This window comes from Heptranchias perlo, chromosome 20 (genome assembly GCF_035084215.1).
Source record: "Heptranchias perlo isolate sHepPer1 chromosome 20, sHepPer1.hap1, whole genome shotgun sequence".
Taxonomy (NCBI): Eukaryota; Metazoa; Chordata; class Chondrichthyes; order Hexanchiformes; family Hexanchidae; genus Heptranchias; species Heptranchias perlo.
This window is the reverse complement of record NC_090344.1, coordinates 11,599,124-11,607,969: the sequence shown is the minus strand read 5'-3', so window position 1 is coordinate 11,607,969 and position 8,846 is coordinate 11,599,124. Positions and strand designations below refer to the sequence as shown.

General features: G+C 44.9%; 5 non-coding genes across 5 annotated transcripts; all 5 read left to right on the top strand.

Moving 5' to 3' along the window:
• Positions 1 to 73, top strand: trnak-cuu (transfer RNA lysine (anticodon CUU)). The gene has a single exon. It is a non-coding gene; the product is annotated as a tRNA-Lys (tRNA).
• A 1,138-nt stretch (positions 74 to 1,211) lies between these two features.
• Positions 1,212 to 1,284, top strand: trnaf-gaa (transfer RNA phenylalanine (anticodon GAA)). Its single transcript has one exon. It is a non-coding gene; the product is annotated as a tRNA-Phe (tRNA).
• A 3,315-nt stretch (positions 1,285 to 4,599) lies between these two features.
• Positions 4,600 to 4,672, top strand: trnak-cuu (transfer RNA lysine (anticodon CUU)). Its single transcript has one exon. It is a non-coding gene; the product is annotated as a tRNA-Lys (tRNA).
• A 1,018-nt stretch (positions 4,673 to 5,690) lies between these two features.
• Positions 5,691 to 5,764, top strand: trnaf-gaa (transfer RNA phenylalanine (anticodon GAA)). The gene has a single exon. It is a non-coding gene; the product is annotated as a tRNA-Phe (tRNA).
• A 2,849-nt stretch (positions 5,765 to 8,613) lies between these two features.
• On the top strand, positions 8,614 to 8,686 carry trnak-cuu (transfer RNA lysine (anticodon CUU)). Its single transcript has one exon. It is a non-coding gene; the product is annotated as a tRNA-Lys (tRNA).
• The last annotated feature ends 160 nt before the right edge of the window (positions 8,687 to 8,846 follow it).

Genomic DNA, 8,846 nt, shown 5'->3' with positions numbered 1-8,846 from the left:
GCCCGGCTCGCTCAGTCGGGAGAACATGAGGCTCTTAATTTCAGGGTCGTGGGTTCGAACCCCGCGTTGGGCGATTTGTGTTCCACTTTTCACACTCGGTGATAAAAGTTTCAAAGTGCAACATCTTTTCTCCAGATTCGAACCAGACGCAACACTCAGCTGTGTGAAAATAAACCGTGAGCGTTGCCAAATATCCACTCCCTCCCGATTCAAACTTCTCGTTCCCTCCACATGGGACACGGACAGGTTATCGGTTCAATCGGATTCATTTTTTGCTGTTGTTAAAAATGTTGAAGGTCAGAAAATGTAATATTTAGGAGATGCCAACGCTGGAACAATTCACCTCTCTGCTGCCTCCTGATCCCCCCTTCCCCTATTTGATTCTCCCTGTGCTCCTTATCATCGCTGATACGCTCTGTCTCTTCCCTTTTCCGACACCCTCAGAGAGTCCATGATCCACTTTGAACCTTGTCAGCGCCATTCACCTGCTCTGATACCCACTGAGTGCCCCTTACACAGATGCGCCCTGATCCCCCTTACACTCACCCATACTCGGCAGTCCTTTCCCTCTCTCAGATCTTAATACACTCTCTGATGGCATCTCACTGTCCCTTCCTCTCTCTGAGCCCCCTTCCACTCTCTGATGCCCTCTGATAGTACCTTCCCCTCTCTGAGATGCCCTTGCCCCAATGGATCGCCACTAAGAAGCGATTAGACGCCCTGAGGCCTTCTCAGAACCCATTATCGTCCCTGCTATCAAAGTGCGGTGTAAGTTCACAGGTGGATCTATCGGTCTGTGTTAAGGATGAGATCCAGAGTTTGATCGGTCGCTGTTGCTTCCGCCTCTGAGAGATCTATCGGCGGTCGGTACCGATCTTCCTCCTGTAAACTGGGTGTGGATGTATGAGTGCGCTGTTGGTTTATAAACTTTGGTAGTTTACGTATGACAGCGATGTTTATATATGAAGTGTGGGTGTATCTCTATGAGTGCGATGTTTATATATGAACTGTGGGTGTATGTCGATGAGTACGATGTTTATATATGAATTGTGGGAGTATCTCTATGAGTACGATGTTTATATCTGAACTGTGGGTATATCTCTATGAGTGCGATGTTTACATATGAATTGTGGAAAGAACAGGAGAGGCAATTCCTCCTGGGGTTATATTTTCTTCCACGACAATAACACAAAGTAATTGCTGGGTGCAGAGCCGAAATAGTTCAGTTGGGAGAGCGTTAGATTGAAGATCTGAAGGTCTTTGATTCAATCCCGAGTTTCGGCAATTTTTGGTTGTTAACTTTCTTCTTCCTTGCTTCGATTCTCGCATTTATTTGCAGTGAAATTTATTTCCCGCCACTGAAGGATTGGGGATTGAATAGAGACACATCAAGGATGGGAAATATTTCTATCGTCTGTATTTGGCTGTTATTTCACTGTTACCTTCTGCCCTTTTCTCTTGGATTTGTCTCTCTCGGTGCCAGGTGACTATTTGATTTGTCTGAAACTGATCCATTTTCCACATATCGGGCGGCCAGACCCGCTCTGTCTGTCTGTTGCTGCTGATGATCATTAATGGGAACAGGCCGCGAGTTAAACGTTTATCTGCAAACTGGAGAAAGACAAATCAAAAGAAAGACGTGTTTATCCTGTCCAGGGGCAAAGTTACAACGGATGTAATTCAAAAAACTGTCACCGTGAATTTTTCAGTGGTTTTTTTTTGTAAAGCTTCGATTTCAAAAGTTACAAAAACGCGAAATAAATAAAGTAAATTTCAAGAATCGAGTCCGTGATCATTCTGTGACATTATACTCTTTGCAAACGAGTTAACCGGCCGTACCAACGGCACATTAGGCAGTTTAATTACTTTTTGAACCTGCAGCGATTTCTGTACTTTGACCCCTAAATCTCTCTGCTCCTCCACAGCACCGCGTTTCTCATCATTTAGAAAATACTCTGATTTATCTTTCTTAGATTTAAAGTGTATGACCTCGGTCTCCCCCACATTGAAATCTATTTGCCACAATTTTGTCCACACACTTAATCTATCAATTCCCACTTTTCAATTTCCTGCTACCATCTGCATTACTTCCTGCGTCACCAGAAGTCTGCGTGTTCAAAACACGGGGTAACCGTTGCCTTTAGAGCTGATAGGATTCTGTATCGTTCCGGAATGAATGTTTCATCTGCTTTTTCTCAATAAACAGAACCTTGCTCTAAATTCTGGTTCTCTGGTTCACAAATTTCAGCAAATCGTTTCATTTTGCCCTCGACTTTTGATCTTGTGCTGCGGATGAAACTTTTGCAAAGAGGGAGAAGAAGTCCCCAAATCGCCCCACGTGTATCTCAAACGCTTTGGGAAGAAGTTCTGTGTAAACAATCAGGAATTTAAAGGCACCTCAATGACCTCCACTTTCATTGAATGACTTTTTTTCGCCATTGGAATCGACGTGAAATCGCTGTCGGCTTTCATCTCACTGAAGTGGAGAGTGTGGCCGCCTTGTATCGGTCAACGTGTTAGTGACGAGTTTGGGTTAAGCACGGGTCGCGTTTATTTCTGAAATCTCACCAAGCGCCGGGGAAAAGAAACTTAGAATCAAACTGTCCCTGTAAGTGATGAATTGAAGGGAATATCGCTCCAAACAGATCTGGACAATGCGCAGCGCAACCGCACAGGAGTTACAAATCCAACCTCTCGCCACTCGGCAATCGCATGAACTGAACTTTACTCTGGCCCGTGTCACCGCGCTGAAATCGAGTCTTTCTCGGCCACATTTTTACGTAACATATTAATTACTGGTTTAAGAGTGACATTTTATTTTTATTCGTTCACGGGATGTGGGCGTCTCTGGCAAGGCCGGCATTTATTGTCCATCCCTAATTGCCCTCGAGAAGGTGGTGGTGAGCCGCTTCTTGAACCGCTGCAGTCCGTGTGGTGACGGTTCTCCCACAGTGCTGTTAGGAAGGGAGTTCCAGGATTTTGACTCAGCGACAATGAAGGAACGGCGATATATTTCCAAGTCGGGATGGTGTGTGACTTGGAGGGGAACGTGCAGGTGGTGTTGTTCCCATGCGCCTGCTGCTCTTGTCATTCTAGGTGGTAGAGGTCGCGGGTTTGGGAGGTGCTGTCGAAGAAGCCTTGGCGAGTTGCTGCAGTGCATCCTGTGGATGGTACACACTGCAGCCACAGTGCGCCGGTGGTGAAGGGAGTGAAGGTTTAGGGTGGTGGATGGGGTGCCAATCAAGCGGGCAGATTGAATTGTCGTCCACTTCATTGTAAGTGCAAGACACAACTTTGTAGACACCGTGTCGTGTCACAGACCTGCTGGTTTGTCCTGCTCATTTAATCTCATCTCATTTTCAGCAAACCTGAATATTACTGGAACAGAGATTGGCGAATCACAGCTCAAAAATCAATCCTCTCTTCCACGAGCGGACTGAGTCTTTCAACATACAGGTGTTTAATGGCAAGGTGAGTTTAATTTTCAGAAATAATACAGCACAGGTTTTCACTCGTGCAAGCTGCACACCCTTTATTTTGGAAAAGTAAATTGATTGGAAGAAAGCTGTCACACTGAGCGCGGCAACCTGAAGCTTCAGCTCGATGAATTCGTCCTTCACCATTCACAAGCTCTGTTTCTGTAGCGCAATTGGTTAGCGCGTTCGGCTGCTAACTCAAAAGTTGGTGGTTCGAACCCACTGGAGAACGCTAAAGCAGCATTTTACCTTATCATTCATTGTCTCGCATTTCTTGGGTTCGAATGTGTGTCTTGTCTCCCAGAAAATGTACCGCAAACATTGCCAGCTGAGTGCGTCTGATTTTCCACCATTTATTCTGCGGTTGGATAACAGGCATCTGAATAATATCCAAAAAAAACGAGATTGGCTTGAACGAAGTCGGAATACTTCTTGACAGAGAAGGTTCGAAGGTTTCAGGCGAGCTCCTTCAGACTGAATCACACTGACATGGATATTTCTGCAGTGAGCGACATCAGACTGTTTCCACAATGAATGTCACTCCCTTTATTTTGAAAAAGTGAAATGGTATTCACATTCCGACTGGTTTCAGTTGATTTGTGAGAGATCGTTAAAGGATCAATCTCCGGTTAAGACTGCCTTTTTCTCTCTCTCCATTGGCCGAATCCAAAATGAAATTGGAGCTGGACGAATCATGCAAGAAATCAGGAATCACTTTAGCAAACAAAATACGGCCGAAAGCTGGAACTCTCTCATCCCAAAGGATGTGGATTGTGGTTCAATTCATAATTTGAAGTCTGATATTGACAGATCGTTTTTTCGATTCGGGTCCCAAGGAATATGAGTCCAAGACGGAGAAACAGAGATGAATTGCAGATCAACTCATGATCCAATTGAATGGGCCAGCAGGTTCGAGGGGCTGAATGGCCTTCTCTTGTCCCGATGTTCCGATACTGCTCAGCGCGGAGCTGGACGAATGGTAAAAGACATCAGACTAACTCCAGAATGAAAAAACGGGTGTTCAGAAGTCGATACCCTGAGATTGTGGAACGAACTGAACTCCTGCAGCAAAGCCAACAGTTGTCTCTCTGCAATGATAAGATGGGAAGAATTTCAGCAGTCGGCCCGGCTAGCTCAGACGGTAGAGCATGAGACTCTTAATCTCAGGGTCGTGGGTTCGAGCCCAACGTTGGGCGATTTGTGTTCTACTTTTCACACTCCGTGATAAAATTTTTAAAGTGCAACCTCTTGTCTCCAGATTCGAAACAGGCACAACCCTGAGCTGTGTGAAAGGAAACCGTGAGCGTTGCCAAATATCCACTCCCTATCGATTCTACCTTCTCGTTCCCTCCACATGGGACACGGACAGGTTATCGGTTCAATTGGATTCACTTTTTGTTGTTATTAAAAATGTTGAAGGTCAGAAAATGTAATATTTCGGAGATGCCAACGCTGGAACAATTCGCCTCTCTGATGCCTCCTGATCCCCCCTTACCCCATTTGATTCTCCCTGTGCTCCTTATCATCGCTGATACGCTCTGTCTCTTACCTTCTCCGATACCCTCAGAGAGTCCATGATTCACTTTGAACCTTGTCAGCGCCATTCACCTGCTCTGATACCTATTGATTGCCCCTTACACAGATGCGCCCTGAGCCGCCTTACACTCTCCCATACTCGGCAGTCCTTCCCCTCTCTCAGATCTTAAAACACTCTCTGATGCCATCTGACTGCCCGCTCTCCTCTTTGAGCCCCCTTACACTCTCTGATGCCCTCTGATAGTACCTTCCCCTCTCTGAGATGCCCTTGCCACAATGGATCGCCACTCAGAAGCGATTAGACGCCCTGAGGCCTTCTCAGAAGCAATTACCGTCCCTGCTATCAAAGTGCGGTGTAACTTCACAGGTGGATCGACCGGTCTGTGTTAAGGATGAGATCAAGAGTTTGATCGGTCGCTGCTGCTTCCGCCTCTGAGAGCTCTATCGGCGGTCGGGACCGATCTTCCTCCCACAAACTGGGTGTGGATGTATGAGTGCGCTGTTGATTTATAAACTTTGGTAGTTTACGTATGACAACGATGTTTATATATGAACTGTGGGTGTATCTCTACGAGTACGATGTTTATATATGAATTGTGGAATGAACAGGAGGGGCAATTCCTCCTGGGGTTATATTTTCTTCCACGACAATAAAACAAAGTAATCGTTGGGTACAGAGCCGAAATAGGTCAGTTGGGAGAGCTTCAGACTGAAGATTTTGAAGGTCCTTGGTTCAATCCCGAGTTTCGGCAATTTTTGTTTGTTTACTTTCTTCTTCCTTGCTTCGATTCTCGGATTTATTTGCAGTGAAATTTCATTACCGCCACTGAAGGATTGGGGATTGAATGGAGAGACATGAAGGATGGGAATTATTTATATCGTTTGTATTTGGCTGTTATTTCACTGTTACCTTCTGCCTTTTTCTCTTGGTTTTGTCTGTCTCGGTGCCAGGTGACTATTTGATTTGTCCGAAACTGTTCCATTTTCCACATCTCGGGGCTGTCAGACCCGCTCTGTCTGTCTGTTGCTGCTGATGATCATTAATGGGAACAGGCCGCGAGTTAAACGTTTATCTGCAAATTGGAGAAAGACAAATCAAAATAAAGACGTGTTTATCCTGCCCAGGGGCAAAGTTACAACGGATGTAATTCAAAAACGGTCCCCGTGAATTTTTCTGTTGATTTTCTTTTTAAAGCTTCGATTTCAAAAGTTACAAAAACGCGAAATAAATAAAGTAAATTACAAGAATCGAGTCCGTGATCATTATGTTACAGTATACTCTTTGCAAACGAGTTAACCGGCCGTACCAACGGCACATTAGGCTGTTTAATTAATTTTTGTACCTGCAGCGATTTCTGTACTTGGACCCCTAAATCTCTCTGCTCCTCCACAGCACCGAGTTTCTCACCATTTAGAAAATACTCTGATTTATCTTTCTTAGATTTAAAGTGTATGACCTCGGTCTTCCCCACATTGAACACTATTTGCCACAGTTTTGTCCACACACTTAATCGATCAATTCCCCCTTTTCAATTACCTGCTACCATCTGCATTACTTCCTGCGTCACCAGAAGGCTGCGTGTTCAAAACACGGGGTAACCGATGCCTTTCGAGCTGATAGGATTCTGTATCGTTCCGGAATGAATGTTTCATCTGCTTTTTCTCAATAAACAGAACCTTCCTCTAAATTCTGGTTCTCTGGTTCTCAAATTTGAGCAAATCGTTTCATTTTGCCCTCGACTTTTGATCTTGTGCTGCGGATGAAACTTTTGCAAAGAGGGAGAAGAAGTCCCCAAATCGCCCCACGTGTATCTCAAACGCTTTGGGAAGAAGTTCTGTGTAAACAATCAGGAATTTAAAGGCACCTCAATGACCTGCACTTTCATTGAATGAGTTTTTTTCGCCATTGGAATCGACTTGAAATCGCTGTCGGCTTTCATCTCACTGAAATGGAGAGTGTGGCCGCCTTGTATCGGTCAACGTGTTAGTGACGAGTTTGGGTTAAGCACGGGTCGCGTTTATTTCTGAAATCTCACCAAGCACCGGGGAAAAGAACCTTAGAATCAAACTGTCCCTGTAAGTGATGAATTGAAGGGAATATCGCTCCAAACAGATCTGCACAATGCGCAGCGCAGCCGCACAGGAGTTCCAAATCCACCCTCTCGCCACTCGGCAATCGCATGAACTGAACTTTACTCTGGCCCAGTGTCACCGCGCTGAAATCGAGTCTTTCTCGCCCACATTTTTTCTTAACATAATAATTACTGGTTTAATAGTGAAAATTGTCGTCCACTTCACTGTAAGTGCAAGAGACAACTTTGTAGATACCGTGTAGTGTCACAGACCTGCTGGTTTGTCCTGCTCATTTTATCTCATCTCATTTTCAGCAAACCTGAATATCACTGGAACAGAGAATGGCGAATCACAGCTCAAAAATCAATCCTCTCTTCCACGAGCGGACTGAGTCTTTCAACATACAGGTGTTTAATGGCAAGGTGAGTTTAATTTTCAGAAATAATACAGCACAGATTTTCACTCGTGCAAGCTGCACACCCTTTATTTTGGAAAATTGAACTGATTGGAAGAAAGCTGTTACATTGAGTGCGGCAACCTGAAGCGTCAGCTCGATGAATTCGTCCTTGAACATGTGCAAGCTTTGTTTCTGTGGCGCAATTGGTTCGCGCGTTCGGCTGCTAACTGAAAAGTTGGTGGTTTGAGGACGCGAAAGCAACCTTTTACCTCAACATTCATTGTCTCGCATTTCTTGGGTTCGAATGTGTGTCTTGTCTGCCAGAAAATGTACCGCAAACATTGCCAGCTGAGTGCGTCTGATTTTCCACCATTTATTCTGCGGTTGGATAACAGGCATATGAAAAATATCCAAAAAAACGAGGTTGGCTTGAATGAAGTCGGAATACTTCTTGACAGAGAAGGTTCGAAGGTTGCAGGCGAGCTCCTTCACACTGATATGGATATTTCTGCAGTGAGCGACATCAGACTGTTTCCACAATGAATGTCACTCCCTTTATTTTGGAAAAGTAAAATGGTATTCACATTCCGACTGGTTTCAGTTGATTTGTGAGAGATCGCTAAAGGATCAATCTCCGGTGAAGACGGCCTTTATCTCTCTCTCTGTTGGCCGAATCCAAAATGAAATTGGAGCTGGACTAATCATGCAAGAAATCAGGAATCACTTTAGCAAATAAAATACGGCCGAAAGCTGGAACTCTCTCATCCCAAAGGATGTGGATTGTGGTTCATTCATAATTTGAAGTCTGATATTGACAGATCGTTTTTCGATTCGGGTACCAAGGAATATGAGTCCAAGACGGAGAAACAGAGATGAATTGCAGATCAACTCATGATCCAATTGAATGGGGCAGCAGGTTCGAGGGGCTGAATGGCCTTCTCTTGTCCCGATGTTCCGATACTGCTCAGCGCGGAGCTGGACGAATGGTAAAAGACATCAGACTAACTCCAGAATGAAAAAAACGGGTGTTCAGAAGTCGAGACCCTGAGATTGTGGAACGAACTGAACTCCTGCAGCAAAGCCAACAGTTGTCTCTCTACAATGATAAGATGGGAAGAATTTCAGCAGTCGGCCCGGCTAGCTCAGTCGGTAGAGCATTAGACTCTTAATCTCAGGTTCGTGGGTTCGAGCCCCACGTTGGGCGATTTGTGTTCCACTTTTCACACTCGGTGATAAAATTTTAAAAGTGCAACCTCTTGTCTCCAGATTCGAAACAGGCACAACCCTGAGCTGTGCGAAAGGAAACCGTGAGCGTTGCCAAATATCCACTCCCTATCGATTCTACCTTCTCGTTCCCTCCACAT